At 38.2% G+C, this 22,115-nt stretch overlaps 1 long non-coding RNA gene across 1 annotated transcript; it reads left to right on the top strand.

Moving 5' to 3' along the window:
• The first annotated feature begins 1,910 nt into the window (after positions 1 to 1,910).
• Positions 1,911 to 22,036, top strand: LOC140538350 (uncharacterized). Its single transcript, XR_011977743.1, has 2 exons — positions 1,911 to 2,087; positions 21,458 to 22,036. It is a non-coding gene; the product is annotated as an uncharacterized lncRNA (long non-coding RNA).
• Positions 22,037 to 22,115: the final 79 nt, after the last annotated feature.

The following is a 22,115-nucleotide window of genomic DNA, read 5'->3' as shown; positions in this document are numbered from 1 at the left end:
AATGAAGAATGTAGCATATGGGCCCTTTAATAAACACCCCGTTCAATTCAGAATCAGCATATTCCACCGTGCAGACTAGGAAAGATAAGAAGCTGGACTATAGGTGCTTTTTTAAAGAGCCCAAGAGCCGTCAGAGGTCAGAACTCAGCAACGACAGCATGAGCAATCCACACCCACGCGCATTCAAATATATACAGTATATAAGAATCCATGAAAAAAGACTGGGGGGGGGGTTGTTTAGTGCCTCAAAACAATTAGTGGTCATTGTGTTGATTCTGGGTTGCAAATGGACGAGTGTTTATTTCTTAATAAATAAATAAACAAATAAACAAACAAATTAATAAGGAATTCACTGACCACTGGATGCAGACACATTCCACAGCGCTGAAAAACAACACCGCGGCGGTTAGCGTGAAGCCGCGGCGGCGGAGCTTGTTTCCAACGGCCATTTGCATATTGGGAAACTGGAAAAATCTGGTATAGGATTGGCACCATGCCAAGTGGCATAATTAACACTTTTGGCCACAACGCTCCGCAGCAGCCACATTATGCGCTGACAAACACATGCACTCCCCCTGCCAGTGTGCTTATTCTCACACACACACACACACACACACACTCCCTCATTCTGTCTTTCATTTCGTCCTCTGATACACACACAAAACAACACACACAATCTCCTTCTCACACATACTCTCACACACACCATCTCTCCCTTAGTCCACACACACACTCTCTCTATCTCTCACACATACACACACACACTTATTCATCCTCTAAACCACAGAACAGCAATTCTACAGTATTCACAAGTGATGTTCTATGCGGTTTCATGCAGAACACACACAGAACCCGTTTCTATGCTGTTCTGTTATTCCATTATATATATATTTTTTTTTGCATAAAGCACTGAGAGATGCAAAGCAGGGCTGAAACCCCTCCCCCCTCTGATGCAGATGCACTGCCTAATTAGAAAACAGCTATTAAAGGCACAGCTCTCTCTTATTTCGGCACGCCGGCGCTTCGCTTTTGTCTGCAGACGGATCTGACCAGAAACGTAAAATGCGGTGTGTCGTATAGAGGCGACAAAACCCAAATCAAATCCTTGTGGAGAAACAGAAATACATAAAAACATACAATAAATACAAGCTTCTATTGACTAGATCAGTAAATGTGTGAGGATAATTTCATATTACTGCAGCACAGATCTGCTGCTTTGAGGCTGACATGCATTTAGAGCTGAATAATGTAGATCTTACCTTAATCCTAACCTATACAGGAGGCTTATAAAGGCCTGGGACTGAATAACTACCCTCTGATCCAATACTAGCAACGCAGCTTTTAGACCATGTTTGCCAATAGGAGCAGATGCATTTGCTTAGACACTCTAATTACACATCCTGTGTATGTAGAGACACATTGTATGTATATATATATATATATATATATATATATATATAATAAAGCCCCTATGCTTATATGTGGAGCTTCCTAAGCAGCTTGCTTTACCAATCCGATGGATACCATAAATTCACTGAAAAATATTGTGCAGCTCAGCACATATCTGTAAAATGTCACATTTACAGGAGAATGAACTCTGAATAGAGCTTGATGCAACTTTCAATGGAGGTCTATGTAAAAAGAATTGATTCTAAGCCATTCTGGAGCATGAAAATGAATTTTTGACTCAATATAAAGGACAGCAGGCAGATTCACATGAGGTCAAAAAGTGAAAAACAGCCAAAAAAGTAGATATGCATCGCTGTAAAAGCAAAAAAATGACAACGTGGCAAGACGGACTTCTCTCAGCTGAGCCCAGTCCGAATGGCCTCGGCTGCACTAAAGCGCTCCTGCGCCTTTAATTGGGGGCTCGCTGCTCTGTGCTCGTTCCTATGCAATTATGTTAATATGGGGATCTGCTCCTTTTTCATTAACAGCGGCAGTGGTTGCATCATTGTTTCCTTTATTTTTAAGCCTCTGCGTCGTGTAGCGAGCAGCACCGATCTCCCGCGCTCGTGATTTTTTCCTCTGGCCGTGCTTCCTTTGGAGTAACGACATCGCATTAGACAGACAAGGTCCGGCGTGCAGTGAGTATGCAAATCTGTTTTTTTTTTCTCCCCCTCGTCAGGTAGACGATATTTGAATGGATTTAAATATTCAAAGGATGACGCGCTCGTAATCTTGTTCATTCATCACTGCATCGATCCATCGATCTGCTGGATATTTGAATCTGCTCCCCGTCTTTTTTTTTTGTGTGCTTTTAAGCTTAAAAGTCGCAAACCAAAACGATTTGTCGTCATGAAACAGATGTCCTCTGCGGCGGCCCCTGCCCGGCCCCTGCATTTGGAGCATTAAAACAGACAAATGGTAATGTTTGCATACCATCAGCAATCGATGTGAGGACAGCAGTGACCTTTTAATGTCACATAGCATGATATGCCGCTCCATCTCCATCTCGGCGAGACGAAACGGAGAGAAAAATGCAAGAGGCCGGAGTGAACCCTCTGTCTCGGTGAACGGAGCTCAATTGAGACCTTGGCAGCCTATCATCACTGTCATACAAAAAAAAATATGAATTTCACTTTTTTACATGATGTGAATCTGACGGTTGTTCTTTACATTGTGTTAAAATTTCATAATGAATGGACCAATAGAAATGCTCCAGAATGTCTTGGAATCAAATCTTTTCACATTGACTTCCATTGAAAGCTTACAAGGTTTTTTCTTCTCCTGTAAAGTTCCATTTCTGAAGATACAAGGGTTTTCGACACCCATAAATTGCTGATTTCTTTAAAACTAATCGAGACAGTCAAAAATAAAGGATTCGTAAGGCCAGTCGATGTCATCAACAAAACCTTGTATCTCCAAAATGGCAAATGTACAAAAGAAGGGGAAAAGCCTTCTTAACGTTCAATGGATTGTATTCCAAGTCATTTTGCAGCTTTTTTATTGGCTCATTCCGAAAGAATGTAAAGAAGGACTCTAGACTCACATGAGAAAAGGCACTAAGAACAGATAGATACCAGGCTTTTGTATGACGGTGGTGACCGGAAATCTTTCACAGAGGCTACACCAGCATGTTCAGAGAGGATACCAAGGCCACGTTCACACACAGCACCGTTTGAAGGCTCTGGCAGCGGCCTTGAAACCCCTTCGTAAGCTTAAGGGAGGAGTGTGTGGCCACTGAATGTTGCTCAGCGTGAGCACCTTCATGTTGTACATTGAAGTCTATTGGCGAGGAGGAAAAAAAAAATGCATCCCACTCAATAAGGAAGCAGAGAGCCCTTCAGCGTGGGCCAGCTCTGGTTCGTTGGTCAAGAGGGTGTCGATATATGTCACCGTGGCAACTTGCTGTTAAAAGTGAAGCAGTTATCGCTCTTGATTTTTTTAGAGAGTAGATAGCACTCGTTCATGTTCATCAAAACTACAGGACACGGGACGGCCTTTTTCAGAAGTGATGCTTAACTGAGCTGGCACTGTTCCTGTGATAGCATTTTTAGTCTCTTATCTGCACTTCACTCTTACCTTTCCGAACCAGAAGGGGTGTAGCGATTCAAAAGTTCAGCATTCGGGTCGATACGATGCGGTAGGGTCTGGATTTGTTGCATTTTCTAAATAGCAAAAATGAACAGTGGCTGAAAGTGTGTGTTATTTACATTAATGTTAATACTTCGGTCTGCAGCGTGATCGGAGCGTCAACACTATAATGTCTTATTTATCGGCCCCCAGTTCTTTCCTTCTCCTGACTGCTTTCAAAAATAAGGGATCTACTCTTACTGTGAGCCGGTTTAACTGTATTTTATCAGAGTATTTTAATGAGTATTGAGTATTTTAGCTGCTCCAGGCTGTTTAATGTATTGTGCATACTGAATCGAGAGGCTTTTTTTAAATAATGCTACACTACAAATACACTCCTACCAACTACCATTAGCATTATAAATATCCTTAATTGTGGAAATGCGGTGTGGCATAAGAGAGCAAAGCATTTCTGTTTTATTAAAACCTACTAATTCACTTCATACTAGATGGTCATTTACTGTGTGTGTGTGTCAGTGTGGCGTGGACTGCAGATGCTGTGCATGCTTGTGTGTAATATATATGTGTGTGTGTATGTGTACGTTTGTGGCTATTGCCTAATATATTATCAATGTCTGAACATAACCTTGTATCATTGATTTTTGCCATTTTGTATTTGCCATTTAACATATTGTGAATCTGCCAGTTGTTCTTGACGTTGTATAAAACATTCACAATTAACCGACCAATAGAAATGCTCCAAAATGACTTGGAATTAAAAAAATTTACACTGACTTTCACTGAAAGTTAAGACGGTTTTCTCCCTCTCCTCTAAAGTTGCCTTTGGGGTTTCGTTCCGACACCGATGATTTGCTAATTCTCTTCTAATGAATCGAGACGACGAAGCGATTTGGAAGGCCTGTTAGTGGCACCTGACCGCAAATACACAAATTCTGGCACGTCGAGAGCAAACAATGGAAAACAATGACTAATATGCTGGAGCCCAGCAGTGCGTTCTGTGCATGGCAAGAGGAATATGCATAGAGCGCTCGTCCACCTATTCGCTCCGTTCATTTATTTTTTTCTTTTTTTCCCCCTTTTTTGCATTCGCAATGACCTGCCGGGGTAATTGGCGAGATCAGCATGGCTGATGGAGAGATGAAAGCGAGCTGGAAGCTTTTGCTGCGAACTAGGAATAATGGCCAATGCTGGGTCTAATAGAGGCAATGATGCAAACCTACCTCATGCCAACACAGCCATTTTAGGAAGCAGGCAGCCAGCTTCTCCATCAAGATGGCTTCCTCACACACAACCCTTTCGTTCTGGGCTCCAATCTTCAGCATCTGGGGGGTGGAGGGTGTGGGCTGGGGGGGGCGGGGGTGGTCCGTGGCAACTGGCAGCCGCCTCTTTGTCCCCACTGGCACACAAGCTGCAGCCTCTCGCTCGTCGTCGTCTTCTTCGTCTTTTATTTTTTCCTCCCCTCTTCCCGCGGCCCCCTCTCTGGGGGCACACATGGCACTAAACGCTTCCGTTGATGGTGGGAGTCGGATGGGATGGGGGGTGTGTGGGGTGGTCTAGTGAAAGGAGGATGAGAGTTGACCATTATTTTCTATTCTTTCATTTGGGTGGTTGTGCCATTTTTTTTTCCTGTCGTGCTCCATCAAGACAGTGTGAATGGCCTGGCAGTCACTATGGGAGGAAACAAGAAAGTAAGGCACAATAATAAAAAAAAAGCCCCCTTTTATCACCGCCAAAAGCGGATGTCATGGCAACTACCGTATAATCTGTCTTTAGAGCGGGAAAAAAATCAAAGAAAATAACTGTAATTCCTTTGTATTCTATGCAAAGCAACTTCACCATAAAGAACTTGACGACTGCTCAGCTTCACCGTTTTCTGCTTCAGTAAAGCCGTTTGCGCCGCTCTCATAAGTGGATTGTGCTGTGTTAACACTTTAAACGTAGTAATGTGGATGTATATGTGCCCCCCCCCCTCCTCCATTCTTCCAACTAGAACCCTCATAGTTAGTTGTGTGGTTGACGTTGGCAGCCGCAGCACAGGTGTACTAAATCAGCTTCACGATCAATTGCTGTCCACCTATAATTTCATCGCACGGCCCTTATTCAATTTAACTGGGTAACCAGTTTAGCTGGAAAAGATCATTGTTAATGAATGATGACAAAATTTCTTAGCGCACATTAATTTTACATAACAGTAATATGTAATGTGATAGTGACCCATACGTTTTTATCATTACTGAGACGGAGACAGACATATAATTTCCTCTCTCTGATCATTTATCGCATTGAAGCCCCCCTCCCCCCCACCCCCCTCCCCAAGCCCCTCGGCCTAATGTCCTGGAGTCATTCTAACTGCGGATTCTGAAGCGTGCCAAAAGACATTCAGATTCGGTCTCAGTCTCTTTGATCTTATCTACCGTTCGTAGTCAATATGTTTTCCTTGCTTTAAACATGGCATCATTGGGTTTTGCGCATTAGCTCCGGTTCCACATCGTCGATGAACGTGTCGAGCGCTCGTTTTGACAGATGATAATAACGAACTTCGCGCATTTCATAGCAAACACAAAAAACGCCACGTTACGTAACATTTTGTGCAATAATCACTGGCACGGAACTAGAACAGATGGTCTTTTCGACTGTGACCTCTATGTTCCAGTAAGCCAGTCGAATCTCTGAGCGCCTAGGCAAGATGGGAAAGATGTGTGTGTGGAGGACGGTGGGTCCCATTTTTGGAAAAACACCGGAATATGGCTGCACTGTTTATGTTGATAGTAATTGTGAGAGGATCTGTGAATGTCGTGGTCAGGTGAAGGGTGGGTGGATGGGTGAGAGAGTGGCGGCAGGCTCACAGATCATTCTTACACACACACACTCATTGTCTATATGCACCTATCAGTATCTGTATGTACTATGTGCTGTATTATATTCCCTATATGTTTATAATACATGCAAGTACATATGTGTAAGAATTCTATTCCCACCATGTAGTATAAATGTAAGTAAATACATGCAATTAAATTGGCCCATATGTACTAAATATGTAAGTATGTATATATACACTAATACATTTTACATAATATCTATATGCACTAATAATAAGCCCCATATGCTCATTGTATATGTTAGTACCTATGTGTAAATCCCCCACACATTATATATTTAGGTATCTACTTATTCCTAGGATTTAGCACCTAATTAGTGTCTAGTACCTTATTATGTTGCTCTTATCTGTATGTAATTATATTGTCCCAAATGTACTATATATGCTTACTATAAATGTACTATATAAGTACTTAATAATGTAATATGTGCTAATATATGATATATAGACATGTGATACAGGTTCTATATGTTTTATATGTACAAAATATTTATATTTATTTGTTTAATATTTATTTGTTTGCATATTATCACTAATATATATATATATATATATATGCTGAGGCTGTCATGTATACAAGTATTGATATGTAATAATAAAACATCCTGTGTATTATAACTTTAAGCTCTTTAACCACAATTAAATGCTCCTGCCTTTTCAGTAAATAATCATTAAAATAAAATATTTTACAAGGTCAGGACACTATAAATGAGCCTGTCTCTCATCATTTAGAACATTTTCTCTGAAAAAAGGCATTAACAAACAAACACATACAAATGCAGGTGACAGATGCTGGGAAAGATGCTGAAATTCACTCTTTTCCCTTCATATAAATAAAAATATCAGTTGATCTGGGTTGGGCTGCCATCACAAGCAACATTCGACACGTTTTTCAACTGCTTGCTGGTAGAGGCCCTGGTCACATGCATGCTGCCAAGCTGTCCCAGTGGGAAGCCCATGTCAGTACAGTGGTGCAGTGTGTGGTAGAGGTGTCATTTTTGTGACCGCACTGTTACCAGTTAACCACACAACAGCTACCTTCCCCTGCAATGTGGTAGACTTGCACTGTACTCACCAGGTGGTACCTCTCCATGGAGTGGTCCTCCAGTCTCTCACAAAGACGCTGCGGTCAGGGAGGAGCTGCGAGAACATAAACATGACTTTTACATAATATTCAGATCCCTCCAAATATTAAACACTGAGAATCAGTAATATAGGATCACAATTAATGATTTCATATAACCAATCAATTGTAATTTAATTATTAGTCCTATTGTAATTTATGTGCTATATTACAATACTACTATTTTTACAATAAAATAAAAGTTAAATATTTGATATTATAAAATTAAGCCTAATATTTAATATGTCAGAGTGTTTTAATGCATTCATTAACCCTTCATGGTCCTAATCAGGTATCGTCTTACATCTAATGGCAGTGCTGGTGCATTATGTGGTCACCTGTGACTAACCACTAACCACACAGGCCTCAGCAAGCAGCTTTATACAACATCAGTCCCACCATGGAGCCACTGCTTAGGAGTGACCTTCAACTGTTTAGACACTTCTCTGGCATAAACTATAACCTTGTATCTCCATTTTTACATTTTTTTAAACATTACTGGAATCTGGCATTTTTTGTTTTCTACATACAATTACAATACAATACATACAATAAAGATATAGGGGGTTTATATTGTCTCTATCCAGTGAAAAACATGTATCTCCAAAATGGTGACTTTACAGAAGAAGCCAAAAAAAGGTTCCTAACTGAATTGAAGTCAATGTAAAATAAGTGCATTTCTATTGGTTCATTCATCCAGAATGATTGACACATCGTACAGAGCAGCTACAGGGTTCAAATCATGGAAAACCAAACAACAAAAATGGAGATACATGGTTTTCATTGGACAGCAGCCATAAATATGCCACTAGACCACACTAGGAGTTTCTGATTTAATAAAGTATTTAGAAGTAATTACATATGTACAATTTCTTTTCTTTACATTGTGTCAGAAATTAATGGACGGACCAATAGAAATGCTCCAAAATGACTTGGAGTAAAATCTTCCAATGACAGTTCAGGAGATTTTTTTTCCTTATCCTATAAAGTTGCCATTTTGAAGCACCACAGCGACGGTATCGTTCAATAATCTTACAGGTTATACTCCATCACTAATATCCCATTTGTAAAGTTACATAAACTTGACATTGGCCTGCCCGAGTGACCCGTTACTAAAGCAGTTAAAAAGGCTTTACAAGCACGAGTGCGGACTAATAAGCACAAAGCCACGGACAAAATACCATTCTAGTGCTTAAGCTACTGTAAGACTAGGGGAATGATTCCAGATTAGTTTTGGACCATGTGTCCTCACACACAATGAAATATTAATAAAAGTATATTAGAATATTACAGTGCAGATGCCTAGATTCCCACCACGTGAGCGGGTCATGTAAAATGAAGCGTGTCCAGTAATTAGCGCAGGGTGTGGTTTCGCTTTGCCTTAAATAAAGTGACACGGCTGTGCGCTCTAGCTTGTGAGCATGGGGTGTGTGGGGGTGGGCAGGTGGGCAGGAGAGGAAGAGGGTGTGTGTTTTGTGCTAGCAAAAGCCAATCGAAAAGGCCACTCATGATGTCCTGAGGTCTTTGAATCGAGGGAAAATCCAACCAGACTACAAGAACAAAACCTCGGCGTGGGAAAAGCTCGTCTTGGCCATTCACAGGGCAATCAAACCCATTAGAACCATGCTTCAGTCATGGAGAACGTCTGCACACCCATCTTCATATCTGTGTTCTAAACAGAATGCTGACGCTGGCTGATTATATATGCGTCCTGTGAGAGCACTTCTCTAGGATCCTCAGCATTCTATTCAGAACACAAGCGCTGGCCCTGAGAGATGCTCTAGGATTCTATGTAGTTCAACCCAGGAGCTAACCAGAACCCCATACGCTATCAAAGACATCTAGCACCAATATAGAACTCCCTGCAAGAGATAAACGAATACGCTATGCTCTAAACTCTATACACCAGCTAGAAATTATAGAACTCTAAACAGTAAGGATTCATAGAACTATATAAACAAGATACGCTGAATAGAACTTCATATATCATCTTAGAATTATATAACTCTATACACTAAAGAATTAAAGAACTCTATACACCATCTTCAAATTATATAAGTACACACTAAAGAATTACAGAACTCTATACACCAGCTTAAAATTATAGAACTACACACTAAAGAATTACAGAACTCTATACACCAGCTTAAAATTATAGAACTACACACTAAAGAATTACAGAACTCTATTCACCATCTTAAAATTATAGAACTACACATTAAAGAATTACAGAACTCTATTCACCATCTTAAAATTATAGAACTACACATTAAAGAATTACAGAACTCTATTCACCAGCTTAAAATTATATAACTACACACTAAAGAATTAAACAACTCTATACACCAGCTTAAAATTATATAACTACACACTAAAGAATTAAACAACTCTATACACCAGCTTAAAATTATATAACTACACACTAAAGAATTACAGAACTCTATACACCAGCTTAAAATTATAGAACTACACACTAAAGAATTACAGAACTCTATACACCAGCTTAAAATTATAGAACTACACACTAAAGAATTACAGAACTCTATACACCAGCTTAAAATTATAGAACTACACACTAAAGAATTACAGAACTCTATTCACCAGCTTAAAATTATATAACTACACACTAAAGAATTACAGAACTCTATTCACCAGCTTAAAATTATAGAACTACACACTAAAGAATTACAGAACTCTATTCACCAGCTTAAAATTATATAACTACACACTAAAGAATTAAACAACTCTATACACCAGCTTAAAATTATATAACTACACACTAAAGAATTACAGAACTCTATACACCAGCTTAAAATTATATAACTACACACTAAAGAATTAAACAACTCTATACACCAGCTTAAAATTATATAACTACACACTAAAGAATTACAGAACTCTATACACCAGCTTAAAATTATAGAACTACACACTAAAGAATTAAAGAACTCTATACACCAGCTTAAAATTATATAACTACACACTAAAGAATTACAGAACTCTATACACCAGCTTAAAATTATAGAACTCTACACACTAAAGAATTACAGAACTCTATACACCAGCTTAAAATTATAGAACTACACACTAAAGAATTAAAGAACTCTATACTCCAGCTTAAAATTATATAACTACACACTAAAGAATTACAGAACTCTATACACCAGCTTAAAATTATAGAACACCACACACTAAAGAATTAAAGAACTCTATACTCCAGCTTAAAATTATAGAACTACACACTAAAGAATTAAAGAACTCTATACTCCAGCTTAAAATTATAGAACTCTACACACTAAAGAATTACAGAACTCTATACACCAGCTTAAAATTATAGAACTACACACTAAAGAATTAAAGAACTCTATACTCCAGCTTAAAATTATATAACTACACACTAAAGAATTACAGAACTCTATACACCAGCTTAAAATTATAGAACACCACACACTAAAGAATTATAGAACTTTATACACAATACATGTAGTATAGAAATTCATTTATCATCTTAGAATTATAGAACTCTACACACTAAAGAATTATAGAACTATATTAACAAGATATACAGTATAAAACTTCATATATCATCTTAGAATTATAGAACTCTACACACTAAAGAATTATAGAACTATATAAACAAGATATGTAGTATAGAAATTCATTATATCATTTTAGAATTATAGAACTCTACACACTAGAAGAATTAAAGAAATCTGCACACAAAATACATAGTATAGAACTTCATATATCATCTTAAAGTGATAGTAATCTTATAGTAATAGTGATAGTCATCTTAAATAGATCATACATCAATAGAACATACACTATATACACTAAACTCTATACACAAAAAAGTACTCTATACACCAGCTTGAAAATTGTAGAACTCTATACACCAGTTAATAGTTAAGAATTTCAGAACTCCACATACACCACATAAGTAGTACATAAGTAGCTCTATACACCAGTATTATATAACTCTATACATCAAACAACTACAGAACCCCATACACAGACTAAGCATTACAGAACTCGATACACAACATTAACGTCAACTAAGGCGCTAAAAAAAAGCACAAAGCTACAGTAGTTAATAATGATATAACTCTATTCAGAACTCTATTCATCAGCCATACATTAGAGCACCAGCTAAGCACTGTAGAACGGCCCTTCACACCAGCTGAGAATACAGCTCCACACACACACACTAGCCGAGCATCCTAGAATTACTAAGCATGACAGAACTGTTAAACACATAGAGTTCTGTAATATGTCAATCATAAAATTCTACACACCAGCTAAGCATTCTTCCACTGGCTGAACATACCCAGAACACTACTAAGCTTGAGCCACTGGGGTGCAGCCCAGCCAGACACCAAACACTACAGCCTTCATCCTGAAGGTCCCAGAAGGCCTGACTGCTACGAATCCACACTGCTGGCCCACAGAAAGTGGCTGGATTTCGAGAGCCTGCTCGAACTACAGCCGCTGCCGCTGGCTTGTGTTGTACAGAGGCAATTAGTGAGAGGAGGCTGGGATGAGCCAGGGTGATTCGAGCCGATGTGTGAATGGAGTGAGGCGCAATGCTAAAGCCACAGCCCTGGACCAACTATTCTGAGCTGGTGTATGAAACACAGCACAGTCATTTCAGGCTAAGAGTTCATGGCCTATGTGAAGTATCCGCCTAGTGTAACATGTAAGGCATCTAGGGTGGAGCGAGTATACTGTTGAGATGCGCTCTCTCTCTCTCTCTTTTCCTGAGGTTTGTGTAAAAACGTTAATTATATAATTATTTGCAATATTAAATATTATATAAATATTAAAAATAGCCTTTTATATATATATATATATATAGACATATATAATTAGGCTATATATATATATATATATATATATATATATATATATATATATATAGCTTATTTTTTTGACTCACATCAGAAAAACACTTGTGAATATGAACGTGATTTTGTTTGACTACATCACGTGAAAAACGTGTGATCGCCACGTGAAATATTCATTCATTTATTTATTTATTTATTTATGTTTTTAAAATACCAGTCTTTATAAAGTCGTTTCATTTAATATACTATTTTATTCATTTTTTTATATTTTATATAGTCTTTTTTAATTTATATACTATTTATATAAACAGTGTTTTTTTTATTATTTAACCAATATAACAAAAACTATTATTAAGCTCTGCAATTCACGCGAAACAGGCCAATTGAGCCCGTGCAGACCGCGCTATCTGCAGACCAGGCCTCTACTATAACTCCATACGATCCGTCAGATCCCAATTAATCTACAATAACCAATAACTCCAATTAAAAGCCTGGTGCCAAAAGCTCAGCTTCGCCATCCTGCGCGTCTGCTTACCTTACAGGGGCTCCCCGCGCACGTGCGAGTGTGTTGCTGTCCTGCAGCAGAGGAGGCCGTTCCTACTTTCGGTTATCTAGCTTTATGATGGCACAGAAACACTCATACAGCTAGATAACCAAAGATAGCAGCAACCTCCTTCACAGTGCGTGCAGACCGGTACACAGCAGCTCATCCAGACACCTAATCAACACAGGAGAGGTTAATGCATGCAGCAAACACGCGCTACAGGCTCTTAAATACATCAGGGCTGTGCACGTGGATGCATCCGTGCATATTGCTATGCACGCAAAATCGTTACGTGCATAATAAGGTAGGCCTGATTAATCCCACCAATTCGACACGTTCGTGCACATCAGGAGAGTTATTCCCATTTCTCCTGTGTATTTACGCGCACGTGAGGAGAAACGTGAACAGAAATGCTTTAAACTCCACTTTAATTTGTAATGAAAGTGAATAGAAATGCATGTGCATGGAATTTGCGTGCATGTCTATCATCATCAACACAAATATTTAATTGCTGAATTAGTATGAATAAATTATGCAGATGAGAAGAACAAACATCGCCATGAGCTTTAACTGGGGAATCGTCAGACGGTCACTTCAACACGGTGTCCTGTTGAACTTCCTCTCACTCCCTCTCTTTCTGTGCACCATTAATGCTTAATGACTCTCTCCCAGCAATTAGCTAAATTCATAATTAGGGGCCGTAAGGGACCCTCATCTTTACCATCGTGCTGAACATCCACGACCCCAAACTCTAAGCAGGGTATTTATCTACCATTCATAATTATATATATATATATATATATATATATATATATATATATATATATATAAATACACTTTCATAGAATCTTATTTTGCCCGTTTTAGTGATTAAACAGTTCTAAACAATTGATTAATACCATTAATAATATTAGTTTTTAATTTTAATTTAATTTAAAATTTTAATTCTCGTAAATTATTTTTTCTTTTTTATGGTTAAAACATGAATTAACGCAATAAAAAGTAAAACTGACCTTAAACGAAGCAAAATATCATCATTAGTAACTAAAAACGAAGAAGGGTCCGTGACGTTCACACGTCCGGCCGTGTGACGTCACGGCGTCTGACTCGTCTACCTGTTGTGCTGAACGTGAATCACGTGCTCCTTCTTATTCTTATGCCCTTTACTCCAGATTAGAGCATTTTAATAATTAGAGAACCAATAATAACCACGTCTGCTCACATTCGGTGTGCTGGATCATGATACATTTACACAGAATATAAATATTAATAATATTTTAATATATATATAAAAAAAAACATTTATTCACGTGATGCTGGATGTTCTGATATTCTACATTAATGCTGCGGATTGCATGAAGGCCTGCAATTGCCTGTTAGGCTGCAATACACCCAAGCACATCTTTGTTTCATTAAGCAACTAAAACCGGTTTAATTGAGGTGTGAATCTAAATTATCCAATTTAATAATCCGGTATTATGTAGCTCCAGATTATCACATATTACTCAATCAGTACAGAAGTCAGGAGTCAATGCATAATCCAATAATGCATATTACACATATATGCTGTATATATATATTAGCTAACATACAGGAAGATATACATCAGAGTGGGAATCACACCTGCAGTGTGAACACCAAAGACGAATCTACGGCGGGCTGGAGGGTTGAACAGACACCCCGAGTGCTGGATTAAAGCCTACAGAGCCTAAAACACACCTATTCTGTCCAGCTGGGCTGAATCCAACACCGAGGGCAAACTTTATAACTTCAGGGATTTAATTCCTGCATTAATTTCAACTAACTACAACAACGACAACAACAATCAAAGCAATTAAAGAAAGTCTTACTTACTTTTGATCTTTTGATGTCCTCCCTGCTCTTCTGTGCCATGGCCAGACGGAGAGGTGGGCAGGTGGTCGTATGTTAGGCACATGTCGAGGCTCAGTGTGTGTGAGGCCATTGAGACTGTGTTCAGCACTTCATCAACATAGACTACATAAAACACACACACACGCACACACACACACACTAACTCATCATCATCTTCATCATCATCATCATCGTTAGAAGCAGGACCGAGCGTCTCCCTCTATCAGTGGCTTTTCCAGACTCTTACAGATCCAGAGAGAGAGAGAGAGAGAGAGATCCAGAGAGAGCAGAAGCGGCCAGTTTATCTCCAGCTTTGGGATTTGATGGAAAACACCTCTAAGCTACACTTAACAGAAGGCCGGGCTTCGCTCCGTGCTGCCAGGCCGTCGTCTTCGGGTCGGTGCGTCGGTGCGTCTGTGCATCCCTCCATCCCTCCCTCTCGCTCGCTCGCTCTCTGCGTGTGCGCGCGTGCTGCTCTCTCCAGCTCTCACTCTCTCCAGTTTCGCTCTAATCGCCTCCAGCTCAGTCACTTCTCTCCTGCAGTGACGTCACCGAGGCTGCGAAGGCGAGCGATTGGCCAATCAGAGCGAAGGAGAGAAACGCGCGCGACCAATCAGGGCGAGCGGTGAGGGAGAGGAATGGACCAATCAGGGAGGAGGAGAGAAAACAATCAGGGAGATGCAGATAGCACGAGAGGATGGTGTTCTCTCTCTCTCTCTATATATATATATATTATACATATATATCTATTATACTCTATCTATCACTCTTTCTCTCTTTATCGATCTATATAAACCTTTATATTTATGTCTATGTATGTATACACGTATTTACCTACATTGTTGTTACCATCCTTCCCTAGACTCGTTATAGCTCCAAGCCCCTGGACGGTCCCCCACAACCCCACACAAACCCTGTAACCCTTTTAAACTTTGCTTTCCCATACGATGCGTTTCCCTGGGTAATTATTATTACCACACAAAAACAACTGTCTAATGTTAAACTCATTAAAGCAGCTATTTTAAAATCGTTTTATTATTTTTATATAAAAATAGTAATTTTATCCTTCACTTGTCGCCTTCACGACATCACAGATTGGAGCACATGTCCACTTTCACCACATTAAACGATCAGCATCTCTAAATAATCCAATAGAAAAGAGCTGCACTCTACTATCTACAAAAAAATAGTTAGGTAGATAGATCCTAAATGGTTCTTATGGTTCTAGGATTTAGCAGCTGTCCCATTAGGAAGTTTGTAACGGTTCCTCATCCTCACACATCTCATGGTTGCTCAAAGAATCACCATCACGAAGAACCGTGGTGGTACTTCTATGTAATCACCCTAAACAATTAAATAAACAAATTAAATTAATGAAATATAACAAATTAAAAAGGCTCTTTTATTTTCTATGTGCTGGATGTGAGGGCAGTCAGCTCTAATTTAAAAAACAATGGTGTGAGACTAACTGATTGATTTTATTAGATTATTTCATCTTCAGAAATTATTTTCTACATTGATTCCACAACAGCAGTTCTGGAATATCATTAAAACGTAAGTGAGTTAAAATATACTTTTTATTATTATTATTTTTAAGCTTATCTTTCTCCTGCTTTAATAGTCTAATAATATAAGTGATGCAGATCATTGTGACTATTGTGACTATAGGGCTTGGAATGCACTTTCACACTTTTACATAATCACACTCATTACATTTATTAATGCAGGGATTATAGATGTAGATAAATGCAGCTGGGACGTGTGAAATCTTCCACCAGAGAACACTATCTATAAGTGGCTCCATCCACTTTATTTAACAGCAGATCTCTAAAAGGAACACTGTGAAAAATATATTCTTTAGTGTTCTAGTGTAATGTCCAATAATAATAAACATATACATTAAATATGATATCTAAACTAAATAGGAGTGTTTTGTTTATGGATTACAAGAATGGAAAAGATCCTTCTAGTAGGTCACCGCTGGTGCACTGAGATATTGTCTGCACTGGTTGTACTGGACTCACTGTCCTACAGAAGACAGTCAGTAAAGTTGGTCGCTTGGGTGATGCCATACTCTAGCTAAAGCTGGAAAGGCTGACTTGTATATTTAAATTAGTTTAGATATAAATCTATTTTAATAATAATTGGTTTAATTAATAAAGGGTCATGAAAAGGTCTTAAAAGTCAGGGTTCCTTTAAAAGTTGCCATGCTTACACTGCTGGTAAATAGGGTACTGTCACAGGTACATTTGTCCCCCAAGGAGCAAGGAATGTAATGTTACTCTGTGGTCCAATTTTGTAATTTAGTCATTTTTAAAAATGTGTACATTATATATATATATATATATATATATATACTATATTAACATATATATTTTTATATGTTACTATATATATATATATATATATATATATATATATATATATATATAGTAACATATAAAAACAATATATACAAATAATATATAAAAACATATAAAAAACTATATATATATATATATATATATATATATATATATATATGTAATATATATAAACATACAAATACCAGCTGTGTGAAGCATCATCATCATTGAACTGAGCTCTTCTGGGGCTTGTAATTGAGGCCATTCTGTGGGTAAATCACCCCTCATCCTCAAATATAGACCTTAATATAGGTGGTTGGCACAGAGGTACATCTTCAATACTTCTGTTAAATTGAATCATAAACAAAATCTGTCTTCTAATCTTTGCGTGAGTCATGAGGCCTATTCATTTTAATTTTTCCTCTACACACACTGCACACATGCAGGCTCGTGCCCTACAGCACTCAAGAATAATACATGCTAATCAATTTCAGTCAGTCATCCTCCAGCATTTAGGCTCTAAAGACGGGTTTTTATTTATACCGTGCCGCACAGTTCACAACCATATTTACAGTAATGAAAAAGAAAAGCTCGGCCTCTTCCTCTCCAAACCCACACCCGTACATGTCCCAACGAGCTGTTCCCCGGTTATACTTAATTGTTAAGCAAAACACACTTGTTTTTAACGAGAAAGCAATGACTTCGGGTCTGAGTGGACAGTGGCGGAAGGGTCCTGACCCCTGCCTTCCTGGTTTTGTGATTATTAAGTGCACCGTTTAAGGGTCCAGCCTTTCTGTTTAGCACAGGTCAGTGAGGTCAAGCGAAGGCCTTGTGTGTGTGTGAGTGTGAGAGACGTGCTCCGGCCTAGTACGGGCCATGAGCGAGCCTCTGGCCGGGGCTTACTGCAGACTGCAGACTGAACGTGTGTCTTCGTGCAGTAAAAACAGTTCGCCAAGCAGGCTAATGTGGCTAACACTGAATGGAAGCTAGAAAGCACCAGCTAGTATTTGCATAATGCTAATTGCTGGCTATTCACTTTCATTCAACATTGGAAACATTAGCATTTCTGACTGAACGGTTACTTTACCACCTCCAGTGTTGAATTAACACCCCCAGTTCTGAATTAACACCTACAGTGCTGAAGTAGGCTAACTCTTACAAGGTTCATTTGGAGTCTAGCTGGACGCAATCCCATGCACACATGTATGCTAATTCAGCAGTGTGGATCGGGCCTTCAAATATCAACTTTCATCTTGATGTGATTTATATATTTTTTTTATTTAAACAAATAAATTGAATGATTTACTGAATTAATGTGTTTGTGATCTACTGAGAGGGACATAGTAAGGGACATGTCTTCCATTTGTTCTCCTGCTATGTGTCTCACTGATCTGTTTTCCCTGGCAGGTGGTTAAAAGCTGTAAATTGTTGATATTAATTGACAGAATAATTTTCAACAGCTTAAGCAGGTTCTCTTCTAAATGATTTCTGCCATTTTAAGCACATCCAGAGGCTGGAAATGAGGCTAATTAGCAACACGAGAAAAGCAAAACGGGCTTCTGGCAGAGTCGCTGTAACAGCAGCGACCTCCAGCGGCGAGGAGATGAACTGAATCAACGCTGCTGTTTAAAACGGATAATTATAAATATAAGGATTTTGCACGGGAAATAATTCGATTTGAATCGAGGGTTTTAATTAGAAATGCTTATTCTAAATGATCATTTCGTTTTAGAAATGCTTAATTATGAATCCAGCGTTTTCTGCCTGAACTCGTTTTGTTAAACGCTGATCTGTGATTTCGCTGTTTTAAACGCACGTGCAAATTTCCATTAAACAAAAGGGCTCCCACAGTTTTCTCAAATTACACAAAATACCACGTGTATAATCACATGCATGGGTTATCTGAGCGATCGAAGAGCCTTTTTATTAGATTTTATTCAATATTCGAGCAGAACGAATAAAGTAAACCATTAATGCAGTATTAATTCAGTGCTTTATTTATTATTATTATTATTATTATTATTAATAATAATAATAATAATAATAATAATAACACATTTGTGATCAGTGATCAGAACCTTCTCTTCATATCCACCCACTGAAAACACCTCATTTCAGCATTTTAACACGAAAATGCTTTGCCCACATTTATCAGCCCTTATCTAATATAACTGATCATTATTATTTCAATTTCTCTGCATTTATTGGCAGAATTATTGTAATTAAAAAGGAGAAATGAGACTGAAGTGGATATTGATCATTTATTAGTGCTGTCAGTAAATTGAACCTTAAGACTTTTATAATGGGGATGTCTCACAAAGGGCTCTTTGACCCCAGAGAGCCAGGTCTGCACAGAGAGGTGAGGGTGAAGAACCAGGGGGAGATTTAAGGATCCTTTTAACCTTTTACGAATTTATTATTATAATAATAATAATAATAATAATAATAATAACGTTTCAAATGTGATCGTTTTTAAAAAAAAAAATTATTATATGTGTCTTCTTCTCTGTACTCAGTTATTACAAAATAGGAGCTGTATGTGGTTGGCATCTACCAAATACCCCACAGCTCAGTGCTGATGTTGGGTTTGGATATTATTTTTATTTATTAATTCTGTCTTTATTTTTAATATTTTATTTATAGAGAAAACAAACGTATGTCTGCATTTTTTGCACAAACAGTCTAAACCATATAAATAAAGATAAAATCCTCGTATCTCTTCACAGAAAGAACAGCCTTCTTAACCTTTAATAGGATTCGATGTGAAGGGAAAATAATTCAGTCATTTGGAGCATTTCTGCATTCCTATTGGAGTAAAAAGAGTAAAAAAAATTAATATAATTGTTATTAAAAGGTGAAAAATTGGAAAAATGGAGATACAGGATTTTTGCTTGACAGCGGCGAGATGCTGGGATGCGCGTGAGGACGTCAGAGGACAGAGAGCCGCGTCTTTAAGGGATCTGCTTGTTGTTGTGCGAAATGTATTAAATATTAATTAGTGAAACTGTTCTAAAATACGGAAGTTAAATTCTGAACTGCAATTAAAAATGTTCTGAAATAACAAAATCAGCAGAAATCAGCAGAAATCAGCAGAAATCAGCTGATGACTCAAAGCTCAGCGAGCGGCGATCTTCCTCAGGACCTGCTGTTTGTGAAAGGAGGTGAAGGGCGACATCTGGCGGAAGAAGGGTGATACTGCTCACTACCGGTTAAACAAGGCCCTTCCCAGAATCTGTTCATTTTTATTTATTTTATAAAAATAGTACATGAACAAGGACTTTCTCTTGATGCACGTGTCAATATGACACACATTTTAATCAAAATATACAATCTAAAAATAATATAAAAGACAAGGAAGACAGGCAAGACATAGGCCTTAAGACACAAAGGCTGCAGAGGACAATGTTATATACTATTATATATTAGAAATAACATAATTAAATGATTGTGACATCATCAGACATTGCATGCATTTGAGGTATATCGATTAAGGATTTATTGAAATTTATTTGGAAGAATAGATTATTGTTATTATTAATGTTTTTTTTTATTCATTCTGCTGCACTTATAAACCTAAAATCTGATGAATTGTTCTCCGCCCATGCATATACAATTTACATTATATAGGTTTATAGTATATTAAACTGCATCTGTGCCCTTGATTATGAAAGACAGAAGTGGGAGCGGCCTTCCTTTCCAGGACTGGAGCTGGTGGTTTTTGCTCAGGCACATCCACTGAAGCTGCTGAACCAAGTCAGAAAGTTGAGTTGGGTGTGTGAGAGCTGAAAAACCGCCAGAACTAAACACCTGATTGTTTGTTTGTTTGTTTGTCTTGTGTTTAGAGACAGAGCTTATAGCTAAAATTGGAAGTCAAGGGCCTAAAAGGCTGATTGTACTGTCCCAGTCAGGGAATAATGCACCTGTGTTTCTGCAGGTGACTCTGAAGTCCACCTGCACTCAGCAGGTTGGCGTTTTCTTGCCCTAGCACACCTGTTTCACCGACGTTGGACAAGAAAACACCAGAATGCAAAGGAATACACAGGCTGCTTGCATAAGCTGTAAGAGATTTCTAACATAGGCCTATAGGTTTGCTATACACTTCATCAAATCCTCCACATTTCCCTGCATTGTGACGCCCTCATTCGTCAGCCAGTGCGCGTTGATGCTTTTCTAGACTGACGTCTGGGGTCAAATATTTATTTTCCCGGGATGACGAGGTTTGGCCAGAACGTTGACTGGATTAAATGCCATTTTAAACAAAAGTATTCGATCAAAAGTATTCATTGTGTGCCTCTGCCTGTCTCTCTTTCTCAGATCTGAGAAGCGTCACCTGATGCTACCAGGGACAGTGCCACCACCCTACCACCACACACAGGCCGCACCAACCCTGACAACATACATCTACCCCTTGGCATACAGTGGAATTCAGCATCTGAGAAGACTGACATTATCTACAGGTTAAATGTAATATTAATTAATTCTAATTCTAATAATAACTAATGCATTATAATAATAATAAAAAAAAAATTATTCCCACCCACCCCTGCGATTACGCCAACTGTCACGTCATTCAACACAGTTGAGAGTAGGGCTGGTTCACTGCTGGGGGTCTGCGGATGGGGAGACGGATGGGAGTAAGGACAAATGACCCCATTATTTATTTATTTTTATATAAGTACATTGTAAATATAATATTATATTAATAATGATATGTTAATAATTTTGTATTGAAAGCCATGACCACTTATTCTAATATGTTTAGGCCCCCTGTCAGTCACAGACCCTCAGAATTGTCCCATAGGTGAGGTATGTACAAATTAAGTAATAAAAAAATGTCTAATATTATTGTAAAGTTTTTTTATTAAACAGAATAAATATGAACAGTTTTATCAATATGTGTGTGTTCATCCATTCATTAAGCTTTAGATGAGAAAAACTGTACACTGTAAGATTGATTGTTTCAGAATTGTTA

The sequence above is a fragment of the Salminus brasiliensis genome, chromosome 17 (genome assembly GCF_030463535.1).
Source record: "Salminus brasiliensis chromosome 17, fSalBra1.hap2, whole genome shotgun sequence".
NCBI lineage: Eukaryota > Metazoa > Chordata > Actinopteri > Characiformes > Bryconidae > Salminus > Salminus brasiliensis.
This window is presented reverse-complemented; position numbering and strand designations above follow the sequence as displayed.